We start from the raw sequence: 22,192 nt of genomic DNA on the forward strand, positions 1-22,192 counted from the left end.
AATCATTTAGTGAGAGAGATATAATGTTGGAAACAGAACTTTGGTTATGCACTACCTCGGGTATATATGTAAACCACCTTTAGTCATAATCCGGTGAAAAATGCACAATTTATGCAAATATGGTCCGAATAGGCCAAATTCGGCACGGACATTGAGTGGTCTAATAAATACAAATCATTGTTAAATTTTGGTTCATTATTGGCCTTTTTGGCAGCTATACCCAAATATAGACCAAAAGCCTAACATAAGTCACTGTGTCAAATTTCATGGGTCCAAGGCCTTAAATCGAGGGATCGGTCTATATGGCAACTATATCCAAATCTGGACCGATCTGGGCCAACTTAACGAGAGGCCTTACACAACTCACTGGCTCAAATTTCAAGAAAATCGAACAATGAATGTCAAATCGGGTAATCGGGTTATATGTGAGATATATCCAAATCTGAAATTATATGGTCCATTTGTAATCCCCAACGACTTGGATCAATAAGATGCAGCTGTGCAAGATTTCAAGCGGTAAGCTTTATGCGTTTTACCGCTGTCGTGACGGGTGGACGGACACAGCTAGATCGACTCAAAATTTCTAGACGATCAAGAATATATATACTATATGGGGTCGCGGATCACTATTTCGGGCAATACCCCCATCCTATGGCGGTTTGTATAAAGAAAACAAACAAATTTTGCCAATGAACATTCTACTATGGAACAGAGGCAAACTTCTCACATATCAATGAGTGCAGTCCGATTCAAGTTTAAGCTCAATGATAAGGGGCCTCCTTTTCATAGCCGAGTCCGAACGGCGTGCCGATGTGCGACACCTCTTTGGAGAGAAGTTTTACATGACATAGTACCTCACAAATGTTGCCAGCATTAGGAGGGGAAAACCACCACCGAAAAATTTTTTTGATGGTCTCGCCAGGATTCGAACCCAGGCGTTCAGCGTCATAGACGGATCCCCCTACCTCTGCGCTACGGTAGGGGGATCCGTGTTTATTCATAAAGATGAAGAAGAATAAACACGGATCCCCCCCACGTAGACGGACAACCCCCACAAACGTTTTATGGACCATGATTTGCGTATCTGCAGCTGGAATGTCCGCGGATTTTGGTTAGCCGGAGACTGAACCCCCTTGTCTCCAGGTTTATTCCAGTGGATGAGAGGCTAGCCACAGTCCTCATAAAGTCCAAATTCTTCAACATCAGCCTTATTTGTGCCCATGTCCCGACGGAAGATAAGGACGAGCACAAAGGATATTTTCTACGATCGCTTAGAAAAAACATTTAAACGCTGTCACGCTCATGATATAAAAATCGTTCTGGGAGATCTTAATACGAAAATAGAGAAGGAAAATGGCCCAATAGTCGGAAAATTAAGCATACACCACCAAACTTTCAATAATGGATTGAAGCTAATAGACTTCGCCGCGGCAAAGAACATGGTAGTTAGAAGCACCAGATTCCAACATCGAAGGATTCGAAGCGCGAACATAGATTCGGATCATTACCTTGTAGCAGCAAAGTTTCGCATACGTCTTAGTGTGGCGAGAAAAGTGCAATCTTACACTGTACGGAAGCTTGGCATGGGAAAGCTGCATACACAACTGGTGGCAATGGCATACTCCACTCGGCTGACACAATTTATTGAAAAAAGCACTCCCAGTGCGGATAGTATAGCAGCGTAATGGCAAACCATTGTCAACTTCATAGAAAGAGCCGCTACATCCGTACCTGGGTACCGAAAGCCTTCCAAAGAACCCATAGAAAGACCAGGAGTGCCAAAAAGCCACTGTAGCCAAGAAGTCAGAATAGAGAGCAACATTACAATCAGTAGCAACGCGCCAGATGAAAGAGAGGTATCGGGAGAAAAGGAGAAACGTCATTTCCGCAAGAAGAGGAAGGCAAAGGAAAGACATTAGTATGAGCGAATCAAGATCTAAAATGAAGTCCGAAAATATTACCAAAGTTTTAAACATTAAACCGATGGCTTTGGTACTGGCACATGCTCTGCAGAGAAAAAGAAGGAAATCTGGAAACTTATACAGATAGTGTGCTGAGAATATGGTAAGAATACTTTTCCCAACTGCTGGTAACCGATGATGGTGGCCATGGGTATACCGCCGAATCAATCCCTGCTGACGGTAACCCGGCTCAAAAACAATAAGGCAGCCGGAGCCGATGGGTTGCCGGCTGAACTGTTTTTAGACCGGAGGCGACACGCCGATAAGGCATATGCGTCAGCTTGTCTGCGCAATTTAATTGTCGATGATTGGAAGCTCAGCGTACACAAGAAAGGGGACAATAAAGGGGACAAGACGGTATATGCAAACTACAGAAGAATATGTCTCCTACCCATTGCATATAAGCTACTATGGTGCGTACTATGTGAAGGATTACCGTCTAAAATCAATGAGACAAGTTGGACCCTATCATTGCGGCATTTTACCTAATATTACAAAGCCGCCTTCGACAGCCCTATACGTTCAATGGTATTTCAGGCCATGTCTGAGTTTGGTATCCCTGCAAAACTGATACCATTTTGCAGGATGACGCTTGCTGATACACGCTCCTCAGTTTAAACGGGAAAGAACCTCACGGAACCGTTCGATACCAAACGAGGTTTCAGACAAGGAGACAGCTGGAGAAGATTATACGAGAAGCTGGTGTGAATAGCCATGGCACATATAAGAGAACATATGCTTCCCGCCTTTGCCGACGACATCGATATTATGAGTCGATCACCGGAGGAAGCAATTGCTCCTATGAAAGTATCGATAGAGAATTAACGATAGTGGGTTTGGCAGTAAATGGAGATAAGACAAAGTGGATTACAGCATCTCCTAAGAAGCCCTATAAGTTCGAGCAGATAAAGGTAATAAAGAATGTTGAAAACTACAACGACTGGTTAGCAGGGGCTTTTGACGAAGACACCTGGTTCGAGTCCTAAGGACAAGGCCGAACCTATTCAATCTTACTAGGTCATCGGCCTTCTTTAGCAAACCAATAGGCTCTTTAAAAGGTAGGAATAATAGAAGGCACATCGCTCTCATGTTTATTGAGAGGCTTGATGCGAATGATCCTAATACTCTCACTAATAGGAAGAGTCTTAGCATATCCTTCTTGAATATGGCCCAGATCGGTCTAGATATGGATATAGCAGCCATATTGACCGATCTCTCGATTTAAGGTCTGGGTCCCATAAAAGGCGCATTTATTATCCTATTTCGTTTAAATTTAACACAGAGACTTATGTTTGGCTTTTCGACATCCGTGTCTTATATGGTTCAGATCGGTCTATATTTGAACCAAAATTGAACAGTGACTTGTATTTATTAGACCACTCAATGTCCGTGCCGAATTTGGTCCAAATGGACCCTTTTTCGATATAGCCGCTATGGGTGCATAATGCATTTTTCACCATATTATGATGAAAGGAGGTTTACATATACACCCGAGGTAGTGGGTATCCAAAGTTCGGCCCGGCAGAACTTAATGCCTCTTTACTTGTTTTTCTTCTAGGGTGTATACCCTTAGCTACTCATAGTTTTGCTCGCAAAAGTTAACCCTTCCTTTGTTTGCCGTAGGCCATTCAACGCCATATACCAACGACAAACATGATGTCGAAATATTCTTTCTTTTGGTGGGGTTCTGTTTTACCTTTACGTTGCTTCATTGCATGGTAACCCAAAAACCAATCTCCTGTTCTCCTTAAACACAAATTAACCAGGGATATGCAACAATGGGAGACTTCCACGAATTTTGAAAAAATATCTCCAAAAAAGAATCTGCAATCAAGGAAACCTTGATATGAAAGACATTGATGTAGTGCTACACTCATACCGTGCTGCTTGTAATCCTGGCATGGGTTTTTCATTCATTGATTAGCGTGTTAGAGAGAAAAATTCCTTCATAGACCATAAGAATCAAACTGCTTACATCTAGCATATCAGTGTCGTATGAACCATGAACTCTTATGAGCTAAAAGAAGAGTTAATGAAAGACGCTTCTACATCTTAGCAAGTCAAATATGGAAATCACTTTATATGGGGCGCTATATGCAAAAAGAAAAGTCCTCATCAACTTACATCAATTTAAGGCGACAATTTTAATCGTTCGGAAACTATCTGAAGTGCACTATGGTTCAGATCGAACTGTATTTTGATAAAGCTGCCATATAGACCGAACTACCGTATAAGGGTCTGAAGCCCATAAAAGCTTTATTTTTTATCCGATTTCGCTGGAGGATGTTCGGTAGGAAGTGGGTGGTGACTCCCAGGATGATTTATTGTATACGGCCATCGTGAGACCAGTACTGGCCTATGGAGCACTGGTATAGTGGAATGCAGAAGGGTAGAGGGCGCGTGCGAGGAAGTTGGAAAATGTCCAGAGACTGGCCTGCGTCGGGATGAGAGATCCGCACCGCAGGCTGGCCTGAAGGAGATGCTGGATATGCAGCCCATTGGAGCCTATCTTAGGAACTGCGCCACCAGGGTCGCGCTTAGGCTGAGGGAGCTCGGCATGCTGAAGAAGGATGGTTGCGGCCACAGTTTGATTCATGGTGTTATGGATACAGGGGTAGACTGAGGAAGATCTCCGACTACCTGGCACTAGTGCCGACTGGAGTGAGGGCATTCGCGATTCGTTTTCCTGAGAGGGACAAATGGAGGGCGGTTGGTGTACTTGAGGAGGATGAAACCTCGATCTACACAGATGGCTCCAAAATAGAGTCATGGAGTCTCTTAGACTACCGGGCAAGTGTACAGCCTTTCAGGCAGAGGTCTGTGCCATTGCAGTGGCCGCAAGAGAAATTCTGGTAAGGGACTTGCCGCCCTCGAAACTCAGAATTTATGTGGACAGTGTGGCGGCGCTCAAGGCCTTGGGGTCAAGGATGATAAGGTCGAGATGCATGGCGAATTGTTTGGAATCCCTGGATAAGCTCAGGGACCACGATGTAACGCTTACATGGGTTCCTGGGCATGAGGGGATTCCAGGGAATGAGATGGAGGACCAGTGCGCCAGGAGGGGACTAGTCATCGCTCTTGCCTACGGGCCATTTGTCGACCTACTGTACACAGTAGAGCGGATGGCCAAGGCGGCGTCGGAGGCGAGGTGGGACTCGGTGGATGGTGGCCGGACTGCGAAAGTCAGGTGGGTAGTCACCCACCAGAAAAGGACGAGGGAGTTGCTGGCATTCAATAAGAGGTCGATGAGTACCTTGAGATGCGTGGCGAATTGTTTGGAATCCCTGGATAAGCTCGGGGCCCACAATGTGACGCTGACATGGGTTCCTGTGCATGAGGGGATTCTAGGGAATGAGAGGGAGGACCAGTGCGCCAGGAGGGGTTCGTCTGCGCCGGCCGGACTAGTCATCTCTCGCCTACGTGACATTTGTGAGCTACTGAATACAGTAGAGGGGATGGCCAGGGCCGCGTCGGTGGCGAGGTGGGACTTGGTGGATGGTGGCCGGACTGCGAAGGCGCTATGGCTAGTTACCCACCAGAAGAGGACGAGGGAGTTGCTGGCATTCGATAAGAGGGCGATGAGTACCTTAAGATGCGTGGTGCATTATTTGGAATTCCTGGATAAGCTCGGGGCCCACGATGTGACGCTGACATATGTTCCTGTGCATGAGGGATTCCAGGGAATGAGAGGGAGGACCAGTGAGCCAGGAGGGGTTCGTCTGCGCTGGTCGGACTAGTCATCTCTTGCCTACGAGACATTTGTGGAGCTACTGAATACAGTAGAAGGGATGGCCAGGGCGGCGTCGGTGGCGAGATGGGGAGGTGGGACTCAGTGGATGGTGACCGGACTGCGAAGTCATCGACCAGAAGAGGTCGAGAGATTTGCTGGCGTTCGATAATAGGTCGATGAGTACCTTGACAGGGGTCATAACCGGACACTGTGCCATAGGCTGCATGGCGGCGCGAATGGGGATACCGCACAATGACTTCTGTAGGAGTTGCCTCCATGAGGATGAGGAGGAAACTATTGAGTACTTGCTGTGTTCCTGTCCGGATCTGGAGAGACTTAGGATCTGATTTCTGGGGAGCCGTTTCTTCTGTGATCTGGGAGAACTTGCAAACGTACCTCTGGCATGTCTCCTGAGGTTTGTTGAGGGAAGAGGATGGTTCCGATGGGGAGTGCCACAAGCTCCGGCGTAGGTAGAACCATGCTTGCGTAGGGACGGGCGGTTCTTCACACCACGCTCGAGTTCTCCACTCCTGCTGTCTTTTTTATACCCACCACCGAAGAATGGGGGTATATTCATTTTGTCATTCCGTTTGCAACAATTCGAAATATCCATTTCCGACCCTATAAGGTATATATATTCTTGATCAGCGTAAAAATTTAAGACGATCTAGACATGTTCGTCCGTCTCTCTGTTGAAATCAAGCTTTAGTCTTTAAAAATAGAGATATTGAGCTGAAACTTTGCACAGATACTCTCTTTGTCCATAAGCAGTTTAAGATGGGCTAGATCGGACTATATCTTCATATGGCCCCCATATTGATCGATCCGCCGACTTAGGGTCTTAAGCCCATAAAAGCCACATTTATTATCCAATTTTGCTGAAATTTGGGACAGTGAGTTGTATTAGGCCAGTTGATGTTCTTCTTCAATTTGGCCCAGATCGGTACAGATTTAGATATAGCTGCCATATAGACCGATCTCTGGATTTAAGATCTTGGGCCCATAAAAGCCACATTTATTGTCCGATTTTGCCAAAATTTGGGACAGAGAGTTGTGTTAGGCCCTTTGACATCCTTCTTGTATTTGGTCCAGATCGGTCCAAATTTAGATATAGCTGCCATATAGACCGATCTCTCGATTTAAGGTTTTGGGCCCATAAAAGGCGCATTTATTGGCCAATGTCGTCGAAATTTGAGAACTTTGTGACTTAAGTTAGGCCCTCGACATCTTTCTGCGATATGGCACATTTCAGTTCAGATTTGGATATAAAATAAAAGGCGCATTTATTATCCGATTTCGCCGAAATTTGGGACAGTGAGTTGTGTTAGGCCCTTCGACAGCTTTTAGCATTTTTGACCAGATCGGTCCAGATTTGGATATAGCTGCCATATAGACCGATATCTCGATTTAAGGTTTTAGGCCCATAAAAGAAGTATTTATTGTCCTATTTTACCGAAAATTGGGAGAGTAAATTGTGTTAGGCTCTTCAACATTGTTCTTCAATTTGGCTCAGATCGGTTCAGATTTGGATATAGCTGCCATTCTCTCGATATAAGGTTTTGGACCATAAAAGGCACATTTATAATCCGACTTCGCTCAAATTTGACACAGTGACTTATGTTAGGCTTTTCGATATGACTGTCAAAAATACCAATATTTTGTTCTGCAAAATTGAGCAATGACTTTGGTCCAAATCGGACCATATTTCGATCACGCTCCTATAGGGGCATAAATTATGCATTTTTCACCGGATTCTGACGAAAGGTGGTTTATATATATACCCTAGGTGGTGGGTATCCAAAGTTCGCCCCGGCCGAACTTAACGCCTTTTAAATTGTTTTATTTATTCCAGAAGAGAAATGTCAAAAAAGGCCTACGTCAATTTTTATCCTTCTTCCGTAATGTAACAAAAATTCGAGCCGGCACATTTTATATAAAACCACCGATATGTTAGTCCTATTGGCGTCCAAATTCCCCCACAGTGCAGCGCATCGTCCAATGTACGCACACATGTGGGCATTCATGTGTTACGGTGGTAAAGCGTTATTGTTCTCAATTTTTCTGGTCACATCCTTTGTTAAAGCCTTGTTACTGGTACTGTCATATAGCTTCTTTCGAGATGACAGAGTAGTTGTGTAAAAGTTTGTTATTAATTTGAAACGGAAATTTAATATAAATCAACGAAATTTACTCGTTACCATTACTTCTGCTTGTAACTGGTAAGGATTACGCTTCGTTAACGTGGATAAGTTTTATAGGCATGTTGTGGACAGGGAAAATTTTGTAAGATTTAAGATTTCCATATTGATTTGTAGCATCGATTTAAAATGCCAATTTAAATGTGAGAAATTACACTGTTCTAGAATATAGAAACTAAAATTTTACAAAATAACGGGCATTTCAGATATGCGGTCTCAGTACAGAGCCTTGCGCCGTTCCTGATTTGAACTTATACTTATTTGATCCTTCCTCACCGTTATAAATCAATGCACAGAGTGCCTTAAGAGCATTAGACCACCTTTACAAGGGACATTCTGGCCAAGAGACAATTGACCTAGAACAGTGGCCGCCTTTACTATTTCGACCAACTCTCTTAGGGCTCCTGTTGTCGACTTCCCTAACCGAAAGCCATATTGTTTCACTGAGAGCCCATCTCCCTCAATGATGGCGTCCTGGAGCAGCGACTTTATGAGTCGCTCCAACAGCTTGCCGACCGTGTCCAATATACTCTATGAGGATGGAAGTGTAGGATGGACTTTGTCCTTACTAAGGAGCACCAGATTTTATTCTATATATTTGGTAAACCACCTTCCGGGAAGAAACAGTTGTACAGTCTCCGAAAAAAAAATTGGAGTGTTTTTAGCGTTCGCTTTCATTCCGTTTGTAACACCTCGAAGTATTGATCTGCGACCATTTAAAGTATATACATTGCGTATGTCGCAAGAATGTCGTTGCATACGTGGGTAACTTCATCATCATTTAGGTGGCAGTTTCCTCTCAACTATTACGGACCTTGTTCAGGGAGCTTTGAGAAAGCTGTACGGAAAATCGAGGGCCAACGGGCTTGGCATAAATCCCATTGAACTGGTACTTTTCACTAGGAGGAGGAAGATGCTTGTTTTTAAGGAATTTGTCCTGGATGAGTTGGATCTCTCTTTGGAGGCTAAAAACCTTGGCGTGATTCTTGACAAGTTCGAGAAGAAACGTCGAGGAAAGTGTCAAAAAGGGACGTCGAGTATGAACATCTTTATGGACAATAACAACTAGGACGGTAAGGTCACGAAAAGTCTTGGAGTGTAAGAAGGCGATTAACGCCTTCTCTGAGGATGGATGGCACGATCCGCATCGTTTGGGTGCCGGGCCATAGCGGAGCAACTGGGAATGAAAAAGCAGACGATTTGGCTGTGAAAGCCAGAGTACTGCCGTCAATAAACCTGATTAACCGAAGCCTTTCGGTTGACTTGGAAATAAGGGCGTGGGCTACGAACTCGTATGTAAAACTGTTGAATAGCGAGATGGTCGGTAGGATGGCGAAAACCTATGAGGAGACCTGAATGGTGAAACGAGGTTTTGTTTCGAGATTACTTTTTAGTATATAGAGCGCACAACAAGCCGATTACTGGCTTAGGTGTATTTCCATAATAGTATGGGGCGGATTAAAATCCGCACCCGCTTGAAATTTTTGCACAAATACTTCTTATTAGTGAAGGTCGATTGGGTATTGTAAATGGGTCATATCGATACATGTTTTGATGTACTTGCCATATAAACCGATCTTGGATCTTGACTTCTTGAGCTTCTAGAGGGCACAATTCTTATCTGATTTGCTTGAAATTTTGTATGAGGTGTTTTGTTATGATTTTCAACAACTGTGCAAAGTATGGTGGAAATCGGTCCATAACCTGATATAGCTGTCATATAAACCGATCTGGGGTCTTGATTTCTTGAGCCTCTAGAAGGCGCAATTACTATCCGTTTTGGCTGAAATTTAGCATGACGTGTTTTGTTATGAATTCCAACAGCTGCGCTGAGTGTGGCTTAAATCCGTTTATAACCTTATATTGATGTCATATAAACCGATCTGGGATCTTGAATTCTTGAGCCTCTAGAAGGCGTAATTACTATCCAATTTGACTGAAATTTTGAACAACGGCTTCTCCCATAACCTCCAACGAAATGCGGCCCGAATCGGTATATAGCCTGATATAGCTCCCATATAAACTGATCTCCCTATTTTACTTCTTGAGCCTCTAGAGGGCGCAATTCCTTTCCGATTTTTGGCATGACGTGTTTTTTTATGACTTCCAACAACTGTACTGAGTATGGTTCAAATCGGTCCATAACCTGATATTAAAACCGATCTGGGATTTTGACTTCTTGAGCCTCTAGAAGGTACAATTCTTACCCGATTTGGCTGAAATTTTGTATGAGGTGTTTTGTTTTGGCCTCCAATAACTGTTGTTTGGTCTAAATCGATTCACAACCTGATTTAACTTCCGTATAAACCGATCTTTTGATTATACTTCCTGAGACTCTAGAGGGTACAATTCTTATTCTCTATTATCACAAAAACGTCTACTATGATCTCCAATATTCAAACCAAGAATGGTTCGAATCAGTCCATAACCTGATATATTGGGTTGCCCAAAAAGTAATTGCGGATTTTTTAAAAGAAAGTAAATGCATTTTTAATAAAACTTAGAATGAACTTTAATCAAATATACTTTTTTACACTTTTTTTCTAAAGCAAGCTAAAAGTAACAGCTGATAACTGACAGAAGAAAGAATGCAATTACAGAGTCACAAGCTGTGAAAAAATTTCTCAACGCCGACTATATGAAAAATCCGCACTTACTTTTTGGGCAGCCAGCTCCAACAGCATAGCAATTCTTATCCATTATGCTATGTTTGCCTACAGAGACAGGATACCAGGCAAAGAACTTGACAAAATGCGATCCATGGTGGAGGGTATATAAGATTCGGGCCGGCCGAACATAGCACGCTTTTACTTGTTTTTTTTTTTTAACTCTACCATGTCCGCCTATGACGCTGAACGCCTGGGTTCGAATCCTGGCGACACCATCAGAAAAAATTTTCAGTGGTAGTTTTCCCCTCCTAATTCTGGCAACATTTGTGAGGTACTATGCCATGTAAAATTTCTCTCCCAAGAGGTGTCGCACTGCGGCACGCCGTTCGGACTCGGTTATAAAAAGGAGGTCCCTTATCATTGAGCTTAAAGTGAAATCGGACTGCACTCATTGATAAGTGAGAAGTTTGCCCCCGTTCCTTAGTAGAATGTTCATGGGCAAAATTTTCATTTTTTACCCTTTATAGGACGAAAAGAACTGCTTTACACCAAAAACCATTACAATAACCTCAACTGAATTGCCTTTGGCGGTGGGATGTTTCATAAGGCCGGCGTCATTTTAGAAATTCAAAGCTTGCAGTTTATTGCTCCATATCACAGCATTTGACAAGCCATTTTCTTTAAATTGTGAACGTTTACAATTTTGAAACGTTTTTTTTTTTTGTTATTTGCCTTGCCATCATTATTTTCATTTTATCAACACATACACAAAAGTGTGCCGGTGTGTTGTCAGTGTTCCACAGTGATTTCAATACTCACACAGCACATAACAATGTTTACGTACGAAATGCTGTTTCCTCATGCATTCTCTCTCACTTGGCTTCATGCTTGTCATTGCTGTTGTTATTTTTGTTGTTATTGCTGTCCCTGCAGTTGCTTGCATGTTGCATTGTTAAGAAGATTAACAATTTCCTGAGTAGTTTCTAAACAACAGTTTGAGCCTTTTGTCTTAACTCATTTGAGCTGTTGTTGTTGCTAATGTCTCCTTATGCGAGTTTCTTCCACCCTGGCATGCGGATGACTTGGGAGAATAACCAGCCGTATGGAAAATAGCTCACATGCTGTTAGGCATATAAAAACTGAAGTATGTACACTGTGGAATAGTTTCAAAATGTTTTCTTCTCGTCCAATTGTGTTCTTGTAGCCTTTCTTCTGCAAAAATGTTGCCATTATTATCGTCAACGTTGTTGTTGGTGTTGTCTTTGTTGTCATTTTATATGCCCGTTAGACCTACTCTTAATGTAACTTCTTTGTTGTTGCTCCCTATGCAGAGATGAAATGATGACAGAGAAAGAGTAATACAATGCAAACTAGCACATATCTACATGAATGTTGATGTGTTAGTGTGTTTGTAAAATTTGTTAAGTGTTGTCTTCAACATGTGCGTAGACACTGTTTATGAAAGTTTTACAATAGCTGTTCGCTAGAGATGCAACTGAACAATTGAAGGGAAGAAATGCAAAAAAACGCAACTATGATGAAAGTTGAATGACATGTTTGGGTTCAAATGCAAAGCATCTTAGGCAAAGAATTCTGCACATGATATTGCTGATAGCTGTACAACTTGACAAACCATTTTGCAGTTTTAATGGCATTCATGTCTACTTGAATTTCAATGGATACAGATTGAAATTTGAAATGTGGAACACGAGAAAAATAAACAGCTCAATGAATGCCAATCATAAAGACGTTGCCATTAAATAAGACTGTGGAATATGAGAAACTTTTAATTTAAAATCTTAGAGAACTAGAAAGGAGACATGGAGAAGCGCATTTATATCGACTGGGCTGAATTTCATATATCCCTCCACCATGCATCGCATTTGTCAAGTTCTTTGGTATCGTTTTAGAGACAGAAATGGGAAAGAGCATAATTGTATGTCATATCAAGAAAACAACGTAGTAGTTTGTTTTTAATATTTGCATAAAAATGTGCTCTTCCAGGCGCTCAAGAAGGCCAATAAATTCAGACCATACTTGACTTGGGTGAACATTTTAGTAAAATCTATTAAAACTTCCTCCCTGGCTACTGAAAGAAATTTTTTGAGCAGAGTTGGAATATACTTAAATGGATGTTGAAAGTCATACCAAACAACAATATTCGGAATTACAGCTAAATCGGCTATTAAACCAGGAAGGAAAGGCAAAAGTCGGGCGGAGGCGATTATGTTATACCCTGCACCACCTAGTCTACGCACTACTTTTTTAGAGATAGTTCTATATATTGAACCATCTAGTCAGTCATTCCTATGTCGATTTCTACAACATTAAAAGGCCATATCTGATTAAATACATATATATGGGCGCAATATCGAAATCTGTGCAAATTTTTATAAATAGAACATCTCACGCCCAATATTGTAGAAATCTGATCAAAATTGTGGCTTCTGATGCCTTAAACGTCCATATCGGATGAAATATATATAAAGGGTGATTTTTTACCTATTATCTTTTTGGTAACGCTGGTTTAAACAGCTCACGCTCGTTTCGTGTTTTGTTTCACTGTCAAACAACTTCAGATTGGTCTATAATTCAACCATGAATGGCCTTACAAACGAACAACGCTTGCAAATTATTGAATTTTATTATCAAAATGCTTGCCTTGTTAAGAAAGTTCATCGCGCGCTTCTTCTATTTTACGACGAAGCTCGTTTTATAGCTCAATGGGTATGTAAATAGGCAGAATTGTTGATTTTGAGCTGAAGAAGCATTGCAAGTGCTACCGATGCATCCAGAAAAAGTCACAGTTTGGTGCGGTTCATGGGCTATTGGCATCATTGGACCGTACTTCTTCAAAGATGATGCAAATCGTAACGTAATTGTGAATGGTGAGCGCTACCGTAAGATGATATCCAACTTTTGTTTGCCCAAAATGCAAGAGCTTGACATGCATGGCATGTGGTTTCAACAAGACGCTGCCACATGCCACACAGCACGGATACAATGTACTGATTGAGAGGCGAGTTCGGTGAAAATTTTATTTCATATTCGGGACCGGTAAATTGGCCGCCTAAATCTTGCGATTTTACGCCTTTAGACTATTTTATGTGGCGTTATGTTAAAGCTTATATCTATACAGACAAGCCCGCTTCAATTGACTCATTAGAAGACAACATTGAAGCATTTATTCGTGAGATACAGAACGAAATATTGGAAAGAGTATGCCAAAATTGGACTAAGCGGATGGACTCTGTGAGGCGCAGTCACGGTCAACATTTGCATATAATAACCTTCAAACATTAAATTATATGGACCGTACTATGGATTCAAATAAAGATTTCATAAATGTTTCTTTATGTGTGTTTTTTGAAAAACATTTCTATAGCTCTTAAAAAACTACCTTTCTAGGAACCAAACAAGGGTAATTGAGAGATCGGTTTATATGGAAGATATATCAGTTGTGGGAAGTCGTAACAGTACACTATGTGGAAAATTTCAGCCAAGTCCGACAAAAATTGCGACTCCCAGGGGCTCATGAAATCAAATCGGGAGAACTATATCAGTTTATAGAACGATTTGGACCGTACTTGCACAGTTGGGGAAAGACTTAACAGAACAAAACATGTACATTTTAAGCCAAATCGGATAAAAATTAGACCGCAATCGCTAGATCGACCCGGTATGCCGAGACCATCAAGAATATAAATACTTTATGGGGTCGCAGATCATTATTTCAAGGTGTTACAAATGGAATGCGTTACCACTACCATATCCATAGTTATATCTAAATAGGGGCTGGTCTGGATTCTATTTGATTCAACTCTTACATCAGTCACAGTTTCAGCGAAATCGGACAATCAATCCGATTTTTATGGGATTAAGACCCTAAATTGGAACAGGTCTATATGGCAAACTATATCTAAATTTTTAAACTGTAATATTATTATACCCACCACCGAAGGATGGTGGTATATTCATTTTGTCATTCCGTTTGCAACTCATCAAAATTACATTTCCGACCCTATAAAGTATATATATTCTTGATCAGCGTAAAAATCTAAGACGATCAAGCCATGTCCGTCCGTCTGTCTGTTGAAAACACGCTACAGTCTTTAAAAAGAGAGATATCGAGCTGAAACTTTGCACAGATTCTTTTTTTGTTCATACGCAGGTTAAGTTCGAAGATGAATTATATCGGACAATATTTTGATATAGCTCCCATATAGACCAATTCCCCGATTTTGGGTCTTGTGTTGAAATTTGGGGCAGTGAGTTGTATTAGGCCAATTAACATTCCACTTCAATTTGGCTTGAATCGGTTCAGATTTAGATATAGCTGCCATAAAACCGATAAACCGATCTCTCGATTTAAGGTTTTGGGTCCTTAAAAGGCGGATTTATTAGCCGATTTTGTCAAAATTTGTGACAGTGAGTTGAGTTAAGCCCCTCGACATCCTTCTTCAATTTGCCCTAAATCGGTCCAGATTTGGATATAGCTGCCATATAGACCGATCTCTCGATTTAAGGTTTTGGACCTATAAAAGGCGCATTTATTGTCCGATGTCGTCGAAATTTGGGACAGTAGGTTGAGTTAGGCCCTTCGACATTTTTCTGCAACTTGGCCCAAATCTAAATAAAGGACATCATACATATATTTCCCACTTTCGTACCACGAGTGACCTTTATGCAAAATTTCATGTTTTTAAGTAAAGCCAATTCTTCTGGGCGAATATCAGTCAGTAACACTTGTCAAAATCAAATTTATGCTTAATATCTCAGGACTTAAAATTGGAATTTCCCAATAAAAAGAAGAAACTTCACTCGCCAAAAGGAGAGGTTTTCAATTTTCTCCACAACTTCAAATCACAAACTAATTTGCATATCAAACAAAACCTGTCGCAACTTAACATTAATAATTCCTTAAAAAATCATTAACACTCAATTCTGTTCTTCAACTTCTTTTTAATTCTTTGAGAAAAGTTGAAAAGGTTAAAACCCTTCAAAGCCTGAGTACGAAAACCAACATTTACAAATGAGCAACCAAGAATTACTGCAAACGATAAAGATGTTGTGCGAGCAGTAAAGGCTACGGCACACGCTTCCACAGCATATAAATGTGGAACTTTATTCCCTTTAGCCGCAAAACTTTATTATAAAAGTTTCGACAAGTCTTAAAACAAAGCGAAAAAAATCATTTATTTCCCCTAACTTTCTTCCCTTTGCTTATGCTTCTTGTCCGCCGCAAAATGGGAAGTTGGTGCAGAAAAAAAAATGTCCGAAGGACATTGATGTAGTCCAAAGGATTTTTTTTTTTTCGTTTTGCTTTTTTTATTTTTTCTGGTCACCACAACAGAAAGGAAATCCAAAGGACTAGGTTCTTAAATACTACAAAAAACTTTTCGATGACTTGAGGAGTTGCTGGTTGGGATGAAATAAAGTTGTTAATTAGCCTCCTATTGGCATTTTATGTCTAACACTTAATAAAGAAATCTTTGAATGATGGAAATTTTTTCAATTGAGTTTTTTGTTGTGTAAGTTTTAGGGGGGTGGGGAGGCAGATATGTCAAAACCTTTCACAGGATTAATGTTTTACGGTGATTTCTTACATGAAAGCATTGCAGCAGTTTGTCATGTAAGGAACCTTCCTTACCCCATGATTGATGATTGAGCTGTTAATGTTTCACCACAAGAAATTTTCCTAGAATTGTACACTTTTCACGCGAACTAAATGAAAATTTCAATTAATTTTATCGTTTTTGTTTATTTGTTTCTAATTTTAAAACATTTGAACAAACTCTGGTTAGAGATATAGAGGAATTGAGAATGGGGGCCATTCAACAAGCTTCAATGCACTTACTTTTATGCGGTTACCCTCGCACTGTAAGTACACAAAATCCAATTAATATTGGTCGTATTACTATGATGCTCTTGCTTGATAAGCAGTTACTAACACCCAAGGAAAAACATCAAGAAAAAAAGGGCAAATTTTTCCACGACCATCCCATTAGGGTAAAGAGAAAAGGTCATTCTCATCAGCCCATTTCGTTGTCATACGGAGAGTTTTCTGGGGATGTCCTATCAGACTTAATTAGGCTTTTTATTCTCCTGCTAATTCAGGTAAGTCCTCAAATTTTTTTCTGGTAAGTCCTCAAATTTTGGAACCGCCTTTAATTACAGGCCGATGTTCTATGGATTCCTTTTCCTCGACGTCGTCGCAGCTTCAGCAGAAACCGTGCAAACTTGCAAACTTTAGGCTATCAGAATGTCTTCCCAACCTATCATGACGGACACTATGAGTCAGACTTCTGAACTAGAGAAAGACATAAAGCTATGGACCTCTACCAGCTTACAATGGACTTCATAATCTTGGATCTTTCATAATTTTGTGACCATCTTTCATTCATTGCCCTTCTACCCTTACTCAAAACAAAAAGATTACATGACGTACATAGCCAACGAATTCAGTTCGCCTGTAAGGGAAAGTGTTTCAAGCTCAGTTATGTACAATTCCCGGTGCTCTGAATAAGTAAATTTTTAACTTTAAGGCATCTCAGCTATAGGCAACGACGGGTTTCAATTCAGAAATTATTCCACCTCTTCCTTAATTGCGCTATAAACCCGTTGCGATAATCGGTTAACCTTCTCAATATACTTAGTCTAAGTTCTCTAAACTACGCCCAAAAAGTCACATGGACGTCTAGTTCAGAACTTGAGAAGTCTACTGATCTTCTACTTCCAGAGATATTTTTGTTGTTGTTGTAGCAGTTTATTGTGTTCTATTTTTCGTCTGCTTGATTCTGTTGAGTGTCCAGACCCAGGAACTCTGCGACTAAGATGGGGTGCATCCACAGGGATCTGGGTCTGAGTCGAGTGGGTCTGGCCGGGCAATTAAACAGGTGACGTGTATCGTGCGGTCAATGGTTACAATCGGGACATACATCTTCCACGTCGGCATCAATCCTTGCTCTGTAGGAGTTGAGACGGCTGCATCTGCTGGAACGTAATTGAGTCAGAACTACTCTGGTTTGAGGGGGGAGGTCAAATTCTTCAGGTGCAATGGGAGGCGGTCGTTCTCCAAGGACTATATTCACCCGGTAACCATTTACCGCATCTGCTACCGTGCATCTGCGGCATTCTGACAGATCTGAATATTATTCCACTGCTTGTCACAAAGTTGACGAGACCACACTGGCGCTGCATAACTTACCACAGACCGGCCAATTGATTTGTAAGTGATATTTTCTTTATCTGCATCTCCCAGTGCTGCCAGCAAGTGACTTGAGAACCTTGTTTCTACTTTTGACTTTATCGCAGATTGCTGTGGAGAGAATGTGTAAGAGCTGTCAAATGTGACGCCAAGTTTTTTGAGACACTTGATGGTCGGAATCATTTCTCCATCGACCATCACAGTCAGCTCAGTATTCACCTCACGCGTATTTGCAGCGAACAATTTGGCTGAAGATTTGGTGGCGGATATCTTCAGATTTCATGCAGCGAAATATGAGGCAAGTTCGTTGAGGTAGACGTTCATCCTTCGTCAATTTGGCTCAGATCGGTTCAGATTTATTTTCCGATTTTGCTGAAATTTGGGACAGTCAGTTGTGTTTGGCCCTTCGACATCCTTCATTAATTTGGTCCAGAGCGGTCTAGATTTGGATAAAGCTGCCATATAGATCGATCCTCCGATTTAGAGTCGTGGGCCAATAAAAGGCGCATTTATTATCCGATGTTGTCGAAATTTGGGACAGTGAGTATTGTTAGGCCCTTCGACATTCTTCTTCAATTTGGCTCAGATCGCTCTAGATTTGGATATAGCTGTCATATAGACCGATCTCTCGATTTAAGGTTTTGGATCCATAAAAGGTGAATTTATTGCCCGATGTCACCGAAATTTGAGACAATGAGTTGTAAGTTGTGGCATAAGGTATGCATTTTTCACCGGATTTTTACGTAAGGTGGCTTGAGTTGGTGGATATCCAAAGTTCGGCTCGGCCGAAGATGGAGCTCTGAAATTTGCGATGCAGGCACACCTTAGCAGTATATATCAGGGGAACTAGGCTTTATTGATATTAGTACATTTAGGTACTTAAACGTACAAAATGGTACTTTTTTTACAGGTTGAGCTTCAGTTCTTAAGATATTAAAAGGTACGAATTTGCACTATCTTAACAGATTGTCCTACAGCTGTCCCCTAGAAGCCGCAATTGTTCTCCGATTGGGCTGAAATTTTGCATGTAGTGTTTTGCCACGACTTCCAACAATAAGGCCAAGTATGGTTCGAATCGGTCTATAACCTGATATAGGTCCCATATAAACCGAAATTGTTGTCCGATTTCGACTTCCAACAATCTTGCCAAGTATGTTCTAAGCCAGTTCATAATTAAAATTTTTTGCCTGATACATAGAAATTTGATATGTGACGACTGGCAATCTGGGTTGCTAGCCCTTTCACCCTTCAGCCTAACAAAACTTATGGTAAATGTTGATATCTATCTTTAGGTCTTTTCCAGGATTTGATATAGTGTGAATTTCCTATCTCAATTTTAGATTTTTAGGCAGATATTGCTTTCCTCGAAACTTCCTCAATGAGTTTTCTGAAGCCAAATAAGCCTAACACCCCAGTTATCATCTTCTTACCTCACTTTTGTTTGAGTGTGTTTACCTTATCAAAAAGTGAAATCAAGCAAGGTTCGTGGTTAGCTTTTACGCCATGGAGTAAAAAACACACTTCTCTGCAAGCAAATTGATTTTCACCCCTTTTTTCGCAAGAAACTTTGGAGCTTTACTGCTTGGATTTTCATTTTGGTCGTTCATAGAAATGTTTTCCACTGCTTCTGATGAAGGATCAAAAGTCCTTGCTTAACATCATTTATTTTATGTAAACTTTCACTTTGCTGCTTCGCATCTAGTGGGTGAATGTACGTATATGTTAGGGTGCGAGTGCTAGCAAATTTCAGTCAAAATCAAACCATTGAATATTATCAAAAAAACTAAAATAAAAACAAGAAAAAGCGTGCCAAGTTCGGCCGTGCGGAACTTTGGATACCTTCCACCATGAATCGAAGTTGTCACGTTCTTTGCCCAGTATCTCTTCATCGACAAATAAAGGATATTGGATAAAAATTGCCATGCTATTGGAGCCATATCAGATTATGGACCGATTCGGATCATACATGGTTTAGATGTTGAAGAACATAGTAGAAGTCATTGTGCAAAATTTCAGATGAATTGGATAAGAATTGCTATGGGCGCTCAAGAAGTTATGTCGGGAATTCGCTTAATTTGGGAGCTACTCCAGGTTAAAGATCAGACCATATTTGACAAGCATGTTGAAGGTCATAGAAGAAGTCGTTGTACAAAAATTCAACTTAGTCGGATAAGAATGGCGCCCTCTAGAGACTTAAGAAGTATAATCGGGAGATCGGTTTATATGGATATAAACCGGTTTAGACTATACTGGGCACAGTTGTGGCGAGACAAAACAAAACACCTTATGCAAAATATCAGCCACATCGGATAACTTTGGTTACCCACCACTTCGGGTATATATGTAAACCACCTTTCGTGATAATCCAGTTAAAAATGCATAATGCTTTATCGGAATATGGCCCGATTTGGACCAAATTCGACACGGATATTGAGAGATTTAATAAGTTCAAGTCATTGTTTACTTTTGTAGAACAAACAAGTAAGAGCGTGCTTAGTTCGGCCGGGCCGAATCTTATATACTCTCCACCATGGATGCGCAGTATCTCTTTTTAGGCAAACAAAGAATAATAAATATGGACGGAGGAGGAGGAGGAGCTGTATCAAGTTATTATCCGATTCAGGGCTCAAGAAGCAAAATTGGGAGATCGGTTTATATGAGAGTTGTGTCAAGCTATAGATCGATTCAGACCATATTGCACACGTATGTTGAAGGTCATGAAAGAAGCCGTTGTACAAAATCAGTGCCAAATCGGATGAGAATTCCGCTCTCTAGAGGCTCAAGAACTCAAGATCCCAGATTGGTTTATATGGCAGCTATATCAGGGTATGGACCGATTTGAACCATACTTCGCATAAATGTTGGAAGAGATACCAAAACACCACGTGCAAAATTACAGGCAAATCGGATAGGAATTGCGCCTTCTAAAAGCTCAAGAAGTCAAGACCCAAGATCGGTTTATATAGCATGGTCATGGACCGATCTGAACCATACTTCGCACAGTTGTTGCAAGTGATATCAAAACACTATGTGCAAAATTTCAGTCAAATTGGATAAGAATTCCGCCTTCTAAAAGCTCAAGAAGTCAAGACCCAAGATCGGTTTATATTGCAGCTTTACCAGGTAATGGCCCGATTGGAACCATACTTCGCACAGTTGTTGAAAGTGATATCAAATCACCATGTGCAAAATTTCAGTCAAATTGGATAAGAATTCCGCCTTCTAAAAGCTCAAGAAGTCAAGACCCAAGATCGGACTATATGACTGCTATACCAGATTATAGACCGATTTGAACCATACTTCGCACAGTTGTTGGAAGTGATATCAAAACACAATGAGCAAAATTTCAGACAAATCGGACGAGAATTGCGCCCTCTAGAGGCTCAAGAAATCAAGAACCAAAGATCGGCTTATATGGCAGCTATATCAAAACATGGACCGATTTGGCCCATTTACAATCCCAACCGAACTACACCAATAAGAAGTATTTGTGCAAAAATTCAAGCGGCTAGCTCTACTCCTTCAGAAGTTAGCGTACTTTCGAAAGACAGACGGACAGATGTACGGACATGGCTAGTTCGACTTAAAATGTCACGAAAATCAAGAATATGGAGTATATTTCGAGGGGTTACAAACAAAATGACGAAATTAGTATACCCCCATTCTATGGTGGAGGGTATAAAAATTTATCTTTTTGGTAGCCATATCCAAATATAGACCGATCTGAACCATATACGACACGGATCACGAAATGCCTAACATAAGTCACTGTTTCAAATTTCAGCGAAATCGGATTATAAATGTGCCTTTTAGGGGGCCAAAACCTTAAATCATGAGATCGGTACATATGGTAACTATATCCAAATCTGAACCGATCTGTGCCAATTTCAAAAAAGGATGTCGAAGGGCCTAACACAACTCCCTGTTCCAAATTTCGGCGAAATCGGACAATAAATGCGCCTTTTATGGCCCCATAACCTTAAATCGAGAGATCCGTCTATGTGGCAGCTATATCCAAACCTGGCTCGATCTGTGCCAAATTGAAAACAGATGTCAAGGGGCCTAACACAATTCATTGTCCCAAATTTTGCAAAATCGAATAATAAATGCGCCTTTCGTGGGTCCAAAACCTTAAATCGAAAGACCGGTCTATGTGGCAGCTATATCTAAATCTGAACCGATCTGGGCCAAATTGAAGTGGGATGTCGATTGAGCTAACCCAACTCACTGTCCCAAATTTCAGCAAAATCGGATAATAAATGTGACTTTTATGGGCCTAAGAGCCTAAATCGGCGGATCAGTCTATACGGGGGCTATATGAAGATATACAGGGTGGCTGATGAATATTGCTACATTAAGAAACTCAAATAATTTTTTTTCGGTGTATGGAATACATATTTCATTTATTCATGTTAAAGCTCGTTCAATTTTATTAAATATAGTTTAATTTGTTTTAAAAATAATGGAATTTAAATGCCCCCCCTGCT

This window comes from Stomoxys calcitrans, chromosome 5 (genome assembly GCF_963082655.1).
Source record: "Stomoxys calcitrans chromosome 5, idStoCalc2.1, whole genome shotgun sequence".
NCBI lineage: Eukaryota > Metazoa > Arthropoda > Insecta > Diptera > Muscidae > Stomoxys > Stomoxys calcitrans.